Here is a 19,737-nt window from a genome sequence, read left to right as displayed (position 1 = left end):
TAGTCTGCAATCTCTTGTTGTAGATACCTACTTACATGCATTAACATCACCACAGATCTGTAGTCTGGTGGTCACTGGTTCAGGCAAAATGGCAAGGCCTGAGACAAGCAGCCAGTTGTTATCTGGAGACTTTTAGGAGAAGCATTCTTTGAGATAAGCACTGTCTTATGTTTTGCAGTGTTCTGGGTCAATTTCTTGCTTCTATACAACGTTAAAAATCACAACCTCGGGCTGAGGTTGTAGCTCAATGGTGGATCGCTTGCCCCTTAGGTGTGAGACACTGGGTTCAATCCTCAGCACCACATAAAAATAAATAAACGAAATAAAGATATTGTGTCCAACTATAACTAAAACATTTTTTTTTTAAATTTCAAACTCAATGGTTGAGATTTAGTAAAGCTCATAGTGAAACTGGCACTTTAAAAAGTACATATGCACAGTGGAGAAGAATACCATAACTGTGGTTGCTATTTCCTTCATGCAGAAAAGCTTTGGCAATATTATTGCCAATATGGACACTTTGAACAGGCAAATTACTATCTCAGTATTATTTTTAAAAATTCAGAGTTCAGGAACCAACTCCCCACCAAAGGGTCCTTGCCAGCACTCTGAGAACTGAAGCTCAATGAACACAAGGATCAGCCAGAGGACACCATGCTTGGACATCACTGACTATCTAATTCGAGAAAACACAGAGTCCACATGTTGTGGAATCTGGACTTGGAGGACATTGAGGGTGAGGGAGACTCTGAATTACCACACCAAAAATCACACTCTGGGGTGGCCATGGAGCTAGGGTGAGAACAACCATTCCTGGGTTCTGCATGCATCACCACACCAAGGGTCCTTTCCCAGCACTCTGTATTTTCACTTCATACCCATGCCTGGCCAGCCTCTACCTCAGAGCAAAGCCTGTCCAAGGAAGGGGGCGTGACCCTTGGCCTTGGAAAGACCCACAGAGTACTCCTAGGCACATACCCACCCTGCTGAGTTGTTTATCTACAAATAACAGGAGAGATCTGCTATGCCAGGTGTCCCTGACTCAGTCAGGCTAGGTGAGGACCCATAGCAACCCCCTAGCAACCACCAATCAGCATGAGACAGGAAAAATACCTGGGATGCCAGATGACCCTTCTGGTAGTTTATGGTGGTTGATAACATGTTGGGAAACCATGTAGTTCAGCATGTACACTCCTTGTGGCTTAAATGAATCCATTCAAATGAATTCCCCTCTGGTACTAACCAATCACCCTTACCCCACTTGTTCCCACCAGTGAATGTGCTAATCAATGTTAAGAGTTGTTGTTTGATTTTCCCGCAGTGTGTGATGATTTGCTAAGAGATGCTATGATGTATGTGAAGTCCCTGTCTTCCCCAAAGAGTGTATAAAACTGCTGCAACCCCTGGGCTTGGGGCCTCTCAGTGCCACAAGTTGCTGTGTGCGCAGAGGACTGAGCTAGCTTGCAATAAACACCTCTTTGCTTCTTACATCGATCTTGGTCTCTGGTGGTCTTTTAGGGGTCCCGAATTCGAGCATAACAATATGCCCACAGAGACATGTCTAAACACACTGAAGAAACTTTCCCCAATTATGCATAAGGATATGTGTTGGCACAAAGACTAAGCACAACACAGGCCAGAGAAGCCAAGGCCTCAGAGAAGTGTGCCTTCAGGGAGCTGCTCCTACCTGTATTTCAGGAGCAGCTTCAGCACCACAGAGCGGACGACAGGAGTCTTATCCACAGCATCATCAAATGGTGAGAGAGACTTCGTGTGTTCCTGGTATCCTTAGCCAGAAAGAGAAAGGTGCTATTGCTCATATCATGGCACAAAACAGAGAGGAACTGAATCAAGATTTGAAAGAAGAAAGCAACTCACGTTGGGGAGCATCTCTCAAGAGCTCCTTCTGCACGAAGAGTAGAGACAGAAGCCCATCAATCACGTTCTTCTCAGGAGGGTTATTGTCTTTGAAGCACATGGTAGAAATCAGGTCCATGAAGAAACTGTTGCACATCTGCCGGAACTGGGCGTGTTTCCCAATGGCCACCCTAAGGAAACAGCGAAAACCCAGTCAGAAGACTCAGAGACCGTGTTCCCAAATCCCTGCAAGAAGAATGATTTGAGATTTGGACAGCATGTTGTTTTACATCAAGAGATTCAAATATCTACTTTTGTTGATTAGCTGGTCTTAAAAACTGCAGCAGCATCTACACACATCTCTTCCAGGAACACCTCAATCATTTAACCTGCCTAAGCTTGTCATAGATCCTCTCCATTGGGAGGAAACAGAAGAAAAAGCAATCACTGATGAAGCATGACCATTGTCTGAAGCCCACAGCTCCCCTTCCTGACCTCCCAGAGGCTGGGAGAGAGCTGGTGTGTGGCTCAATGGTAGAGGGTTTGCTTGCCTATGCAAAAGGCATGGGATTCACCCCTGCACCTGCCACCTATGCGAAAAGGAGGATGGAGAAGCTGTATCTAAGTTTCTTGGATCTCTTTCAAGGGCTTCATTTATTTCTGAATTTTGCAGTCTCAAAATCTTGTCAGGTGTGTGTGTGTGTTGGGGAGAGAGGAATTCAGAGACACCCATCATCTAAGAAGTGCCCAAGTCTTACTTCAGACAGTTCTCTGAAGCCAGGCTTTAATCACACAAAGGTTAATAGAAATTAAATTTCTGAATATTATATCTGGAAAAAAAGAGAAAAGAGGAAGACTTTTAAAGAAAAAGAGTGTTTTACCTGTGCTCTTGGGAAACTGTCACAGAGAAATTATCTGGCAGGTCAGTTAAACAGGAGGGGCAAATCATCTGCCCAGGGACAAGCCAGCTCTTGATGCACATCAGGCAGTACACATGGTCACAGGGCAGACACACAGGATCATGAGCGTCTCCCAGGCAGGTGGGGCACAGCTGCACTCCACACCTGGAATCCAAGCAGGTGATGGGGTTCAAGGCAGACACTGGTTTGGAGGTGCCAGTGCACCCCAGGGGCAGCACTCCCTCCTCCCAGTGCTCCCTCCTCCCAGACCCCTCTCACCTGGCCAGACTCTTGCTGGCTTGCTCCTTGCATTCACAGAGAGTGGTCATCACAGCCACAAAAGGCCTGTGGGTCTTGAGGTCAGAGTTTTCTTGAAGACACTGGAGGGGAAAGGCCTGGTGAGGGGTGGCACCCATCCAGGAGGGACAGGGATCAGCTGTGCCCTGGGGCAGCCCAAGGCCTGGGGAATTCTTAGCAGTTTCCCATCCTTTCAAATCCTTGTGGCCCCACTGCTTTTTGAAGAGAAGGACTGAATTCCCAATGTCATTTTCCATCTTCCTCCTCCTTTTCAGGTCTACCCCCTTTCCTCATCATGAGGTATTTCAAACTTTAAATGATGATAATGTAATGACCATTGTGTACACACCATTAAGCTCTAAGAGACTTGAGCATTTTTGGAATATTTGCTTTAGATCTTGTTTTCTTTATTTACTTAGAGAGAGGGTATTACTATGTTGTCCAAGCTGCTCTCAAATTCCTGAACTCAAGCAGTCCACCTGCCTCAGCCTCCCAAGGAGCTGGGACTATAGGGGTGTACCACCACCGCTGGCTAGATCCTATTTTACAGGAACAACATATATACATCCAGTTGTGGCAACATGGGCAACCCTTTTTGGTCAAGTCCCCTCCCCACATTCCTAAGCTTCTCTGAGGACTTGTGTGCACCTGTGTAAACACCCTGCCATTGTCCTGCACCATTCTGCCCTCAGGCCTGGGAGGCCTCACTGCAGGCCCCTTCAGTGACTTCCTGGTAAACAGCTCAGCTGCTTTAACCACTGTATAGCAGTCCAAATGAATATTCTTCCAGATACCTGTTTCCAGTAACCAGTATTTAGTGTGTACTTGAGTTTTTGTGATTCTGAACAGTCCTGTACAAACAATCTAGCATATGTCTGCTTCAGTAAAAACAAAAGGTTGGGCTGGGAAGCAGCTGGGTGGTACAACACTTTTCTGGCATGCGTGAGGCCCTGAGTTCCACCAGAGCACCATAGAAATGCACATCCCCAGCAATTCATGGAGAATTTATTTTTTCTCAAATTATTTTATTTTTTAATTAATTTTTCTATGTATATATGACAGTGGAATGCATTACAATTCTTATTACACAAATAGAGGACAAGTTTTCATATCTCTCACTGTATATAAAGTATATTCACACCAATTCTTGTCTTTGTCTTTTGGATAATAATGTCCATCACATTCCACAATCATTTCTAATACCATACCTTCTCCCTTTCCCTTCCACCCCTCTGCCCTATCTAGAGTTAATCTATTCCTCCCACATTCCCCATCCCTACCTCACTATGAACCAGCCTTCTTATATCAGAGGAAACATTTGACATTTGATATTTTGGGATTGGCTAACTTCACTTAGCATTATCTTCTCTAACTCCATCCATTTAGCTGCAAATGCCATGATTTTATTCTCTTTTATTGATGAGTAATATTCCATTGTGTATATATGCCACATTTTTTTTTATCCATTCATCTACTGAAGGGCATCTAGGTTGTTTCCACAGTTTAGCTATTGTGAATTGTGCTGCTATAAACATTGATATGGCTGTGTCCCTGTAATATGCTGTTTTTAAGTCGTTTGGATATAGACTGAGGAGAGGGATAGCTGGGTCAAATGGTAGTTTCATTCCCAATTTTCCAATAAATCTCCATACTGCTTTCCATAATGGCTGCACCAATTTGCAGCCCCACCAGCAGTGTATGAATGTACCTTTTTTCTTACATCATCGCCAACACTTATTGTTGTTTGTATTTATAATAGCTGCCATTCTGACTGGAGTGAGATGAAATCTTAGAGTAGTTTTGGTTTGCATTTCTCTAATTGCTAATGATGATGAACATTTTCCATATATTTTTTGATTGATTGTATATCATCGTCTAAGAAGTGTCTAAGCAATTTTTAGCAGGAAGAGTGAAGCAGGTGGCATCATTATACCACAACTTAAACTATACTATAGAGCGACAGTAACAAAAAAAAAAAAAAAAAAAAGAATGGTATCAGCACCTAAACAGACTGGTAGACCAATGGTACAGAATAGAGGAACAGAGACTAACCCACAAAATTACAATTATCTTATATTAGACAAAGGCACCAAAAACATGTGTTGGAGAAAAGATAGCCTCTTCAACAAATGGTTCTGGGAAAACTGGAAATCCATATGCAACAAAATGAAATTAAACTTGTATTTCTCACCATGCACAAAACTCAACCCCAAATGGATCAAGGACCTAGGAATGAAACCAGAGACCCTGTGTCTAACAGAAGAAAAAGTAGGCCCTAATCTGCATCATGTGGAATTAGGCCCCAACTTCCTTAATAAGATTCCTTTGGTGCAAGAATTAAAATCAAGAATCAATAAATGGGATGGAGTCAAACTAAAAAGTTTCTTCTCAGCAAATGAAACAATCTGTGAGGTGAATAGAGAGCCTACATCTTGGGAACAAATCTTTACCACTCACACATCATTAATCTCTAGGGTATATAAAGAACTCAAAAAGCTAAGCACCAAAAAGACAAGCAACCCAATCAATAAATGGGCCAAGGACCTGAACAGGATAGTGAATTTAGTGATTTAATGCTGTTTCTGAAAGTTTGTCGTCAGGCATAAATGTTAGTACAGATGTTAGCACAAATGTCCACTCTGCATTATACAAGTAAGGACAGTTCCCTATTTCTACTTTGCCTAGGGCATTTTTTTCTAAATCATAAATTTTTGTCAAATGTTCTCTCTACCTTTTGAAATTATCATTTAGAGTTTATTTTTTCATTTATATAACTGATGACATTTGTAGATATTTTTTGAGCCATCCTTGAATTCCCAAGGTTGATAATACTTGGAAATGATGTGTGTTTAATATCCTGATAAATTTGATTCGTTAATTAACAACCCACTCAGCAAAGGGCAAAGGACTTAGACATTTCTCCAAAGATGCATACATACCTGAGAAGAACATGAAAAAATGTTCAGCATCATTAATTATCATGGCAATGCACATCAAAACTCTCTGAGCTGGGCACAGTAGTATATACCTAGTGAGGTCAGAGGCTGAGGCAGAAGGATCACATATTTAAGGTTAGCCTTAGCAACTAAGCCAGATTCTGTCCTAAAGTAAAACAATAGGCTGAGATGTAGTTTAGTGGTGGAGCATCCCCAGCTAGAGAGAAATGTAATAAATTGACACAGTAAGTCCCCTTCTAGGTACACATCCAAAAGAAGTAAAAGCAGGCCTCAAATAAGTTCACAGCAATCACAACAGCCAGAAGGTGGAAACAGCCTGAGTGCCCATTAACAGATGAGTGGACAGATTCAGTGTCACCCATACAGTGGCATTCATTATCCAGCCCTAAGAAGGTTGAATGCTGAAACTTGCCACCATACAGATGAACCTTGAAAACATCATGCTAGGTGACACAAACCAGAAACCAAAGACAAATGCTAAACAACTCTACTTATGTGAGTTGCCTGTGGTAATCAGAGTGACAGATAGAAAGTAGATCAAGGATCTACATGGCTGGGGAGTCCATGTGTGTGTGGAGGGAGGTAAGGACACTCTGGAGCATGATCTGGTGGCAGCACAACACCCTGTGCTTGATGTCGCTGACTATATGTTTAAAAGTGTTTACATGGTGCATTCTGTGTTATGTATATTTTAGCACACTTAAAAAAAAGCAGCAGTGGCCCAGTGGTGGGGTGCTGGTTGGGGAGACTAATGTTAGGGCAGAAGGGAAACCCAGTTTCCTGAAACTTGTGGAAAAATATGCATTACAGACATGAGCCATGAGAATTGATCTCCCTTGCATCTTTCTCTGCAGACTACCTACCCACCTAAGACCTAACTGTGTCTGCCATGTCTAACCCTCCTGTCAGAGCTGATGGACAAGACTCGAATACCCATCATGTGCTGGCTACTTTCAGCTTTTACCAATATCCAGGGGTGTAGGAGTCAGCTCTGAAGTGGCAGTCTGCAGGAGGTAAGACTCAGGCCCCAGACATCCCCCACAGTTTCACTTAAACTTCTAACCATAGGAGGAGAACAGCAAACATCAATCCAGGGCAGCACCCTTTCCAGGCTCAGGTAGCCAATGAATGGAGCTGTAGGGATTCCCTGTAGCTGGAGGAAATGCACAGAGCACAGACCAGTGTACAACACAGGCTTCAAGCTCGGGAACTAACTGGGTAGCATCTGTGGCTATGGTTAGTTGCACAGGGATCTGATTAGAAGGAAATGAACCAGAAACCTGTGAAGTTTTTGAGGTCATTACATTGGGGAAAAAGTCTCCCATGAACAGGTGCATGCCAGCTCTCAGGGCCAGAAAACCCATCTCTCAGCTAGCAGGCTACCTGACCACCAGAGACCACACTGGACCTGGCTGAGTACCCAGTGCATCCCCAGGGTCTGAGGGTCCTGGATGGTACAGGAAAGACTTGGAGAGAGCTGTGTCCAGGCCATGTGGGAAGGTGGTCCAGGATGCCTGTGGCCATAGGGCAGATACATGCTCCTTCTCACCATTTTTTTCTCTACTTTTCCTTTAAGAACCTCCACAAGAGTGGTCCAGTTCATACTTTGAACATAGCTTTGCTGCTCTAAAGTATACCTGTTTTTCTCTCCTCCCTGATCTATCTAATATCTCCTTCCTAATCCTGGAAAACAGAATTCCTTTGAATAGCCTCTTTAAAAAACTCTCTGTTCCCCCTGATAGAGGAATCACAGCCTCTGGGACAGGAGTCCCTTGTGTTTCTCCTTTGCTAGCCAAGCAATAAAATTTCTTTTTCCTTTTTCTCAAAACAACAACAAAAAGCCAAAAAAAAAATATTTAAAAAACCCTCTAAGTTACATGGCACATAAGCATACTCTGAGAAAGGTTTCCCATCTTCTTTCACCTAGATGAGGCCAAGGGACTTAGTTTAGGACAATGAAATATGAGCTGTACTGTGTGTGTGTGTGTGTGTGTGTGTGTGTGTGTGTGTGTGTGTGTGTCCTGGGCTGTGTTCTTTTTTAAAAATTTTTGGTACTGGGAATTAAACTCAGGGGCACTTAACTACTAAACCTCATCCCCAGCCCTATTTTGTATTTTATTAAGAGACAGTCTTACTGAGTTGCTCAGTGCCTTGCTGTTGCTAAGGCTGATTTTGTATTCACAATCCTCCTGCCTCAGCCTCCCGGGCTGCTAGGGTTACAGGCAGGTGCTTCCATGCCCAGCCTGGGCTGTGTTCTTAAAGGCATTGTGTGCAGGGGCTGGGGTGTGGCTCAGTGGCAGGATTCCAGCCTAGCATATGTGAGGCCCTGGTTCCATCCCTGGCACTGCCACTCCCTTCTTTTGCTCCCCAGGCTATGACAGCAGGAATAGACTTTGAAGACAAGTAGCTGGAAGGTAGCTGCTGAGGAGGACAGAAGAGTAAGCGAGAAGCAGTGTGGGCCCCTGGCACCCTAGGAGTGTTAGCAAGCTCTGGCCCGTATAGGCCATCCTGCACAAGTCCTGTGACATTCTGATTAAGTCTGAATACGCTGGCACCTGGCATCTATGCCAATCTCCTTCTGGTGCACCTACCTGCATTTCAAAGACTGCACACCTAAGTGGTCTTTCTCAGACACCCTGACAGTGGGTACACTGGAGGCCAATGGCTGTACACCCACAGGATGTGCTCATGAGCTAGTTACCCTAGCCCAAGGTCACAGGGTGACACAGGTAGGAACCGTGTTGTGCTGAGTGGCTGTTTTTGGTGGAAAGCCACAGAGATGGTGGCTTTCTCTGAGGGGTACTGGTTGCAACATCATCAGCTTTATCTGGTGTTGGGGGCAGAGGCTCAATGGTTTCCTGTTCCCATGGTCCCATGGACATCATGTATTTTGAAGTCCCACCTCCAGTGGCATTCTCCTGCATTGCTATCATCCTGCCGAGGATGGTGGTGAATTTGCCCCTAAGGGCTAGGCTGCTGGCCTGCTCTAGGTCATCCTAGAGGTGGGTAGAACCTAACCATTCAGCTCTTGCAAAGCATCCACAAGCAAGTTCCCTGAAGAAGTCCAATTCTGTACAATCATTCCTAAGTGACATGCCCCAACTCGGCAATCAGGGAGGGCAAACTCTTGAACAACTGAGCTTATCCATGCAATGGCTGGCTGAGGAGCCACATTCCCCTGTGCGACTGAGTGAGAGCCCAGCATTGACCTGCAGATGAGGGCAGAGTGGGCTCCCAAACTCTGCATTTGACCAAGAGAAGTGCCCAGTGCTCACCTTGTCTAGTGAAAAGACGTACTTGGTCACCAGCTGACACAGCTCAGGAATCTGGCTCTCAGTCCCCAGGAGCACGTGCTCCACAAAGAGTGCAATGGGGAAAACACGATTCCACTGGGTTCTGTCAAAAGAGGGTGTTACACACTCAGCTCTAACAGAGGACTGTGAGACAGGAGGAGGGGACGAGAGGGCGGATGTAAGGCAGCATGGGAAGGTGAGCTGACAGGAGGGGTTATCCACCAGCCCTGCCCTCAGCACTCCCCCAGTGCTCTGTGCAGGCAGGACTTGGAGTCTCACTTTGCTACCTCAGCATGCACTGCCACTGTGCCTACTCTCTGACAATCCTGCATACAGTAAATCCCTCTTGACTCTCACAGCCCAGCATGGATTGGGACTCTCCCCAACACTGAAGGCCTGCCCCTCTGCTTGCCCTGCCCAACCTTGTCCTTTCTGATGGCTCCCTGCCACCACAGTGGTTCTCAAGGTGCAGCTTAATAACCTGCCTGCCTTTCTGTGGCTCTGGCGCACCATGGCCTCCCTGCATGTGGTTTTCCTCTTTCTCCAGTGTCTAACGAGATGCCTGGCACTTGACAGGGTTCATCGAGGGCAGATTGAGTGCACAAAGAGCCCCTCCCATGGCAGGAGCACCTGCTCTCCCTGCTGCCAGGTGTTCCAGGACCTGGAGTCCACTGGTGAGCACAGGCTGAGCATGCCAGGGAGAGCCGACTCTGGATCTCACCTGACCTCTGCAGTGACAGCTCTGGCTGTGCTCCCACTTCCTTGAAAGTACCCATCAGAGCAGACGAGCTCCAGCGGTATGGACAGCTTCTTCACCAGCTGCAGCCAGGCCTGGGGACTTGGCTTCAAGATGTCTCTTGTCAGCATTTCAGCACAGGCCATTGCAGCAAATGCATCCAGTGTCTGGGAAGAGGAGAACAGTCACATGACCCCACAGGGCCCTTGCCCTTCCACCCACCCTCTTCTTTGGCTGAGGCTTCCTTAGGCCAGAGGTCCCAGCAGAGGCAGTGTGTCCTTGTATTCCAGGCTCTTAACCTGCTCCTTTGGGTCTCGGGATACAGGAAGCACAGCTGTTCCCAAAACCTCTGGGCTATGCTGATTCACACACCCCTAAAGGGTTTCTCCTTCTGCTCCCAGGGACAGGCCAAGGGCCTGAGCCTCCCGAAGGGTTGTACCATCTCACTGCCAGCCATGTGGTGCTTTTGTGCAGCTTCAGTGAGGCTCTGCAGAATCTGTGGGTGGATGGTCAAGATTCTGGAGAAGTTGTGCAGCCGGGTCCTGAAATGCTGATAGGCCAGGTGCACCCACGGCAGGCAGAGCACATCCACAGGACTCCCTGAGGCTCCTTGCAGCTCACAGACACAGGACCACAGGGCCATCTGCAGAAACTGGGGTTTTCAAGGGTTTTCAGTATGTATTTTTGAATCATAAAGAGATGTTTTCCTGTAGGAATTCAGAACTATTCAAAAACCACAAAAAAATAAAATTACAAATCAGACTTCCTATTTCCTGACTGCTTTTTAGTAGAGTCTCTAGCCATTTTCCTAACTGTTCCTTTCCTCAGAATCATCCTCAAATCAGAATCACTGTGTTCCTGATTTTTTCCACTCAAGATTAGGTTATAAGAATTCCTCTACCACTCATTATCTGTGAAAATATTGTTTTCAATGGTTGCAAACAACTATTTTAAAATGGTCCTACTTTAATTTGTCCCTCCTTCATTTATTTGAACACTTAAATTGTTTTTAATTCTTTGTGATCAGAAACAAGGCTGGAAAGCCTTGCTGTGAGCACTGTCCAACCACCCTGCCATGTGACCACTGCTCAGTACCTGCCCAGGAAGCCTGTGAGCCTGCCCTTCTTTTTGAAAACTCAGTTTTTCCAGATGAGCAGGTACAACTGGCATCTGGAGACTGTTTATCTTTTGACTGCCTGGTGGGGCTGAGCATGTGAGCAAAGCTTTCTAGATTCCTGCACAATTATGCCCTGTGTAGCTGGCTTATAAATTATACCCATTTTTGAAATCAGGATAATTCTGCTCATTCCCCAAAAGATCTCGCTAACCTTCCCTCATGCTGGCTAGAGTATGTTCTTCAATGTTCTTTAAGTTTCCATCTTGGGCTGGGCTGCTACTCTGCAGTCAGCACTTGCCTAGCATGCCTGAGGCTCTTGATTTTCTCCCCAGCTCCAGAAACAAAAAAAGTATCAACTTTCCCATTGAATTTCACTTATTATTCTTACCGTAAGACATCAGTTACCTATTTATCTTAAATTTGTCAAGAGAAACTCAACAATTTCAAGAGGGTGCTACAAGGAACCTGGAGAGCTTCTCAAGGTACTAGAACATCCCATTCCAGGAGGCCTTGGGGAGTGATGAGGACTGGCCCTGTGTTCTGAGCACCTTGGGGGACATTCTCAGACTAGCATCCTGTGTGGCTTCATTTTGTTCCCCCACATGGCAGCACCAGCTCTCAGAAGTTGAGTTCCTGTGTTTGTCCCCAGTCTATACCATGCAATTTTCACACTTGACCTTGAGTGGATACCTACCTTCATCTCCTCCCAGGTGGACACTTTCATGGTTAAGAGCAGGAAGTCTCTCAAGTAGCACTGAACCAGCTCCTGCTGGTGATCTCCAGGGAGCTTGGCAAGAAACACGCCCAGGGGAGTCTGCTGGAAGATTTCCACTAACTTCTCTGACCGTCCTGCAGGGAGGAAGCCAGAGCGGCTTGAGACAAGTGAAGCCATAGCTGAGAGAAACTTGCTCCCCAGTAAGGAGCCACAGGCTAGTGTAGCACCCTGGGGCATTTCAAAGACAAAGTTCCATTATTGGAATAGAGTATGGTGGATGTGTAGCCTAGGTGACATAGAAAGGAAGGCAGGATCAACATTCAATTTAGGTCACAAAATCCACACTAACTCCAACAGGAAAAAACATATGAGGTAGCCTAAGTTTTGTGCTGCAAGTCTGTTCAGTGTAATGGGCCCAAGTAAGTAAGCCAGGGAATCACGACTGAGTGGGCTTCTCTTTAGGGCTGGGGTCAGAGACTACACCAATCAGAGAGATTTGCCTTCCAGCAGATGGGGAGTTGGCTACCTACTTCAAACTCAGCTGGACAAGCAGGTCCAGGCAGGGCATTCCCCCAGGGGAAGAAACACTCTCTCAGCAGGAGACCAACTGCTTCACTTTGGTTTAGGACAAGTGGCAGAATGCAAGCCCAAGAAAGCAAGTTCACATTGAGCATACTGGTTCTCTAAGTACATGTAAAAATGTGGATGTGTAACAGATGTGATTCTGCCATCTGCATTTGGGGTAAAATTGGGAGTTCATAACCAACTTGAATCTAATGTATGAAACATGATATGTCAAGAGCTTTGTAATGTTTTGAACAACCAATAAAAAAAAAAAAGTAAATATCAGACAATAACAACAGAGATACAATGACATAAAACCTATCATTTGCTTTTTTTACAATACACTTATCTCTTTTAACAAGCAATAATTTTCAGTTTTATGAACAAAAAAATAAACTCAAGCAGGTAAATGAAAGGTTTTAAACTAAAATCGTTATAGGTGAGGGCAGTAGAGAATTAGAATATTTCTTCCCCCTTTACAAGCTAGTATTTATATATTCTGCCTTATGATATTAGAGACCAAACATTCAAGACCACCATGCAAAAGTGACATCGATGATAAACCATGATGTTTCCTTTAATGTATTTTCTGCCTCTACAGATGAAAGATGACATAGCTCCTGAACAGAGGGGCTGACACAGTAAATGACAAATGGCTTCTTTTCAAGTGATATTTCTTCATCATAATGTCAACAGTGTTCAAATAAACACACTTTTTTTTATAAAGAAGAAAAAAAAAGAAAAAAGAAAAGATGATTTCACATGTATCTGAAAAGTGACTTTTCAAAAAACATAGCACTGCCACTGGCTTTTCTGAAATGACTATGGCCAAACTCAGCCCCCAGCTATGACGCAGGAGGAAACAATGGCTCAGCATGGGGAAAAGGGTCATGTTCCTTTCATTGCTAGCATTTGCTGAGAAAGCTTAAAGGGGCTGTTTCCTGGGTCTAAGCCTCAGAACAGGAATGGTCAACTTGCAGCAGGAAGTAAGCTTCATCCCTGCTGGAACATGCTCTAGTTCACCAGACTGCCAGCAAGTGAGCCACTAGAAATCACCTCACAGCCTCCCTTCACGGCATGACTTAAAGGCTTCTGATCTCCTGGAGACTCATTTCTTCAGCAGACATTTCAAAATGAAGGTAAGACATGAACTTGAGTCTATTCCACATGCAAAGTGTGAGAACTACAAGTCCCAGAATTTACCAGGTGCTAGCTGCTGTCTGCCCGCTGATAGTCAGGCAGTGTCTTTGTGGGTAAAGGCTGCTTCACCAGGGCTGTATCTGGCCCATCTTGAGTAGGACTCACCTTTTGCATCTGTGATGTACTGGGCCTGGACCCAGAGGTCTTCCAGATAGTCCCTGATTCTCCAGCTGAAGGGGACACTGTTGCAAGCACCCTCGGGAAGGCTCATATGGTTCTGTACCACGATAAAGGATATCTCACTCTTGGATCTGCAGTGAGGTGAGGTTAGTGAGAATCAGTTCCTGAGATGGTGCTCCAAACACCAGAGGACATGTGCCACAATTCTCAGAAGGTGCTGTGGGTCAGGGGTGAGGGGGTAGCTCTGAGGTAGAGTGCTTTCCTGGCAAGTGTGAGGCCTCAGGTTCCATCCCCCACACCACATCAAAACAAGACAAGGTGCTGAGGCTGCATAGACAGCTGCTGTCTGCCTTCCTGGCCAGGGCTCCCAGTGCACAGAAACTGGAGGGCTACCTCATAACCCTTGTTTACAGGCAGAATGAAAGCAGGCCACCTGTGCAGGGCCTAGAAAGGGCCCAAAGCTTCAGGCAGGACCAAGTCTCCAGTGCCTGTGCCTGCCCCTCTCCTGCATCTTATTGGCCTACATTCCAGAACTGAAGTCCCTGTAATCTGAACAGAAAACTTGGGGAGGTTCCCTGACAGAACAGGGGAACAGCATAAGGGAACACAAGCATGATTAAGGACAGTCTCTCCAAAGGGCGGTGTCCCCACTGCACACAGAATCCAGCCTGGCTTTCTGAACTATCACAGATGCCCTCAGAGAAGAAAATGAGGAAAAAGGAAATGGAACAAAAACCTGCCAGGATGCCATGACCGCTAGGCTATAGAAGAAGCTGGAGAAACATTCCTTGGAAAGCAGAGCCTACATTCTCAAGCCCAGGAGAGCTCCTGAGGGTGCTGTGAGGATTTTCATTCACCTTATGTTATTCATCATAAGCGGAATGTTCAGCAACTTAGTGTTACTAAAAATAAACATCCACAGGTCCCGGGCCCAGGCTGGTGAGTCTGGTCTGATCAGAAGCTCGAGGTTGCCATCTCTGTCGATGAGGGAGATCATGCTGGCCAGCAGAGGGGTGACTACGCTTTGGACCCGCTTCCAAAGGGTATGCCTGCAGCAGGGGTGGGACAGAGGACAGGGGACAATGGCTCAGCACCACAGTCAGTACTATGATCTTGATGCCTCCTTCCTCTGTGTCAACAAGCCTTCTAGCCTACAAGCCAGGGCCGCAAGTTGAAGTTCTCATCACTTTTAAGTGTAAGAGACTCACAAATGCGATTGTCTTAGATTAGAAGCAGGACTGGATGGAACTTAATTCTACATCTAGTAACAGCAACTAGTGCCTTGAAAAGATGAAGAAATATTTGCTGTTTTTGTATATAATGTTTTTTTAGAACAAGCCAACTAGGTTCTATAAACAAATCAAATAATAATGAACTTCACTAAATAAATAAACTTTGCAAGAAAAAAAATTAGCTGTGGATACCATATAATAAAGATGAAGAGATGAACGTAAATTTGATCTAGATGAAGTTAAGTAAGAAAACATGTTCATCTAGAATTCAGCTTTCATTGTGGGTGTTTCTGTAAATAACCCTGAGTACTTTAGAGTGACAGCGTTTAATTGGTTGAATTAACTACATCTCACTTTCATGTTGCAAAGATATGTTTTTTACATAATAACAAAAATTCTATAATTTCTTATGGTAAAGGACAAGAATTACTAGGTAATTGTGTTGGAAAATAAAGTAAGGCCTTTTGTATGAATTTTTTTTCCTGAATATATAGTACACAGGATTCTAGAGAGAACTTAAAAACATCTACTGAGAAAACAAACATCCCACTAGTCAAGGACATCACTTGACTTAAGACCCCAAACTAGAACATGCACAGAGGATGGGGAAGGGGTGGTCGTGAAAGAGGTTCTGGGCTGGAGGAGCTGAGAGCCCTGGGAAGTGCTCTCAGAGTAATGCAGTCACCTCAAAGGGGTTCCAAGAGACCAAATTTAAACAACTTGAGAATCAAAAAGAATATTAAGACAAGGCTACTTAACACAGTTAACTAAAAAGCAGAGGACTTCTGGTGTAAAGGACTTCAAGGAGGCTGGCTGTCTAGCCCCAAGGATATGTGATGTTAAGTCCCAGACACACAGTGTTAGTGAAGACTCATAACATCCAGCAGGGTCCTAAGGCTCTGCTAGCCCCAGAAATGGGCATTGAGGGTGCAGTGCAAGCAGGTCCAGTTGTTCCTGGGTGTTGCTTGTGACCACGGGGAAAAAACTGGTCCCGAGTACTGTGGAGACCATGGGGTAGTGAAAAGGGAGGCTGGCAAACCCAGCAAGGACAGAGCAACAGTGGCAAAGGGGCAATGGGAGCATGGCTTGGATATGTGCTAGGAAAGGGAGACCATCCAGGGAGCAAAAACATAGTTCTGCCCTCCTCAGAGGTGGAGAAAGAAACACCTGGTGTGCTCCTTCCCCTGGGACAGTATAGCAGGTCCCTGCACTGCCTGCTGCTCACAGTACCTGAAAGTGCCGGCCTCCTGGAGTGCATCCTGGTTCGCAGCCTCTCGCCCCACCCACTCCTTCAGACTGCAGAGCTGGTTCTCTTCTTGCTTCTTTAGAAGGACGGAGAGGCGCATCTTGGATATCCGCAAGAACGCGGCTGTGAAAAGGCAGAAAGGACATAATTTGGTCCACCTGTGAGCACCAAGTTGGAGACTCCACTGTGCTGCTTGACCAGTTCCCCCACAGAGGGAAGCCACAGGTCCTCTGGCCAGGCCAACTCTAGAGCAGAATTCATGAGATGTCCTGAGATTCCCACTATGCCAGCTGCCTCTGCCAAGCCACAGAAACCCAGAAGGGCAGCTCGCCACACTCAGTCACCTGATTCCCTGATGAGAAGCAAGGACATGACTCATACCACTGCACACACTGTCCCCATTCAAGAGGCTGAGGAGGATGGTGACTCTCCTCATGTTGCGTGTGCTGCTCTCCTGGTCCCTGAGCATCCCCACGGCACTTTGCACACAGCTCCTCAGCAGTCTGGTGGTGTCCAGGACTTGTGCCTGCCAAGGGAGACAGCACATCATCTGCTGCTGTCATGTCCAGGGTGGGTGAAAGCTACGCTACCCACACAAGAAGGTGGCCTCGTGTCCATGTGCCCAAAGCATCAGTGGCCAGTATCCATGGTGAAGCTGACCTACAGACCTCTCCCAGCTGATCCCTGTGTGCTGCCCAACCACCCTGAGGACCACTGGCAAGGTGGTGGCTGACATCAAGGATTTGGTCAGTGGTTGGGGGACAGGGCAGAGCTAACTAGGAGTCTTCATAAAGAAGGGAATGACAGATCTTGTCCTGGTAAGTCCCTCATACTTCCAGCATAAAGAGAAGGCAGGGCTCAGCCTGACCCTGGCACAGCTGCCTGGGCTCCTCCAGCTCAGCCACCTGCAGCCAACAGGGGAACAGAGAACTCACATCACCGCCCCTCAGGTCCACGGCCTCCCATTCCATCTCCTCAGGACCTTCCTCTTCCATTTCCATTTCTGCCACCTCCCCTGACATGCTAGTCTCTGCCTCCATCGCCTCCTCCTGGTTGCCTTTTGATGCAAGCAAAGGGAACACAATCAAGTCACCACTTGGAGAAGGAAAAGGATAGGGTGGCACCAAGTCTGTGCCTAGGCTGAGAGCTTCACCAAGGTTTCCTGTCCCAAGCTTCAGTGGCAGCCCCAGTCATGGGGACATTTGTCACCCAGTTTAGCACAAAATCTACTGTTCAGGTGTCCCACAGCCTGGGGCACATCACCCACAGCACACCAGTTGATACACTGGGTGTTGCTCCTTGGCCTTCCCATGGCCCTGGTGATCTTGACCATGAGCCGGGCAGTTCAGTGTCACATCCTGAGTTCCGGCTGAGGCCAGGTGCCAAGACTCAAAGGTAACTCAAGTGTGGCAACCCTGACTCCAGCCCCACAGGAAGCTGTCTAACTTGACACCTTCCATCTGCCTCTCTGCCCCCACTTTCCCAGACTGAAACCTTGCAACTCACGCTCAGGGCTGTCTCCTGGCATGAACAGCTGGCTGATGGTAACACTCTGCAGCTTAGTCACATCAGAGGACATGACTGGGAACCTCCGGAGGTCATCGATGTGCACAGACCGCCATAGCCCTGTGAAGAACAAAGCTACCACGTCTTCTCAAGTCTTTTCACTTTCTTCTTGCAGCCATGAGCAGGGACACACCTGTGTCCAGATGTTTAATCACACTACTGACAGAGGAATGATCAGTACCTCAAAGTCTATGTCCCTGAACACACCAAAACCCATCAGTTCCACTACATCATATCAGCATGCTCACCATCAACCTGTGTGTTGAGACTGATTAACTGGTGTGCAAAGGCTACCTGGATCCTGTCTATGGTTCTTTACATGCATCTTAGCATACATACTGTCACTTAGTTAGAAAGTGCTTCAAGATACTGACAGGTTGTCTTTCCATCTGTGAAATTATTAAACTTATTTCCCTCTTCTCAGAATACCAGTTGTCTTACATAATCCAGTTTGTGATCATTCCACAGAAAAAGAGTTGGGCTGATTTGAAGGCAAATCAAGGAGTCAGGCACAAGGAGTCAGCACTAGGGCTGGTTGCAAGGAGAAGATCTCTGAGTCATTTGTACAATGAAAAGTTGGAGCAGGAGCTTATCCTGTGCACACCTGAGATAGCCCAGGCCATGCTGACAGAGCAGCAGCAAGTCCCAGGGTGATGGCTGTGAACAGTGAGCCAAAGAAGCCCAGAGACAGCTGGAGTTGGTGTCTGACTTAGACATGTAGGCAGCATGGGACCCCTGAGAATCAACCCAGACATACTTAAAGACAGTCACTTATCTTTGGCCCTACCTCCATGAAATCCCACATAGGATGCTCTGCTCCCCATCCGGGACAGTTTTGTGATGAAATAGACAAAGATGCAGCCCTGAGTTCCTTGTATTTTGTTGATTTCATTGATAGCAGAGTATCTATTTAGAAAACAAAAATCAAAACAAAGCAAACAATTGAGCAAAAGCCAAGGTGTAAGATGGCTGCTGGGTGTCCCTGGAGCTGTCAGGGGCTTTACCACATTCCACACAATGCCAGGGGCCACCACATCTCTTGTGAGAGGAGGATGGCTTCTTGTTGGTGGGGTCACTTTCTACCTCTCACTGCTGATCAGAACTCCCACTCGGCATGTCTCAGGGCCCTCACATGCCAGAGGGTGGGGCTTGTTGGCCTTCCCATTTTGAGAGAGTACAGTGAGGTACAGTGCCCCTTGCACCCCTTGCACCCCCAGTGGCGTCAGACCACCTCCTAGCAGGATCTGGCTAGCCTTAACTTTGTACTAGGCTCCCAGTACTTTAAAGGGGCAGAAGTCACTCTTACATTACATGAGTAATAGAACACAGCAATTATGAAAGCAACAGATTTATAGTCATCATAAAAAATGTCCAATAAATATTAATTTATTTACATAGTTTTACTGCCCTTAAACTTATGATAAGTACTTTTTTTTTTCTTTTTATGCAGTGCTGCGGATTAAACCCAGGGCCTCAGACATGCTAGGTAAGTGCTGTACCACAAGGCTACATCCCAGACTAAACTTTAATCCTAATTGTGTGATTAAAAATTAAAATGACCAAAAAATGACTGCAAACATAGCTTTAACACATTCTTCTACACACTACAAATATTCCATTATTGACACTTCTTGCATTTCACCAATTCTGTGCCATTACTGGCCTTTTCCTTCATCCTTTCCTCTCTAGCTTCCCTAGCCCATGTCAGGAGCTGGGAGGGAGAGTCATTCTTATTTTCACACTGCTTTCAGGAAATAAATTCTTCAGGAGGTCCTGGGTAGATTTTGGCTTCCTGTGTTTCCTGAGAAAAAATACTAAGAACATACTTAGCTGATGCAATGAGCTGAGCACTGTGAGCGCCATCATCAAAATCCATCTGGACAATGAGGATTTTACGTCTGGCTGTCTTCATTAAGCTGCTTCTGAAAGAAAAATTGA

The 19,737-nt window shown here is 46.0% G+C and overlaps 1 pseudogene; it reads right to left on the bottom strand.

Moving 5' to 3' along the window:
* LOC144251405 (E3 ubiquitin-protein ligase RNF213-like) overlaps positions 1 to 19,737 on the bottom strand; it is a 105,875-nt pseudogene that overhangs the window by 23,361 nt on the left and 62,777 nt on the right.

The sequence above is a fragment of the Urocitellus parryii genome (genome assembly GCF_045843805.1).
Source record: "Urocitellus parryii isolate mUroPar1 chromosome 13 unlocalized genomic scaffold, mUroPar1.hap1 SUPER_13_unloc_2, whole genome shotgun sequence".
Taxonomy (NCBI): domain Eukaryota; kingdom Metazoa; phylum Chordata; class Mammalia; order Rodentia; family Sciuridae; genus Urocitellus; species Urocitellus parryii.
The sequence above is the reverse complement of the archived record's forward strand: the minus strand, read 5'-3'. Positions and strand labels throughout refer to the sequence as shown.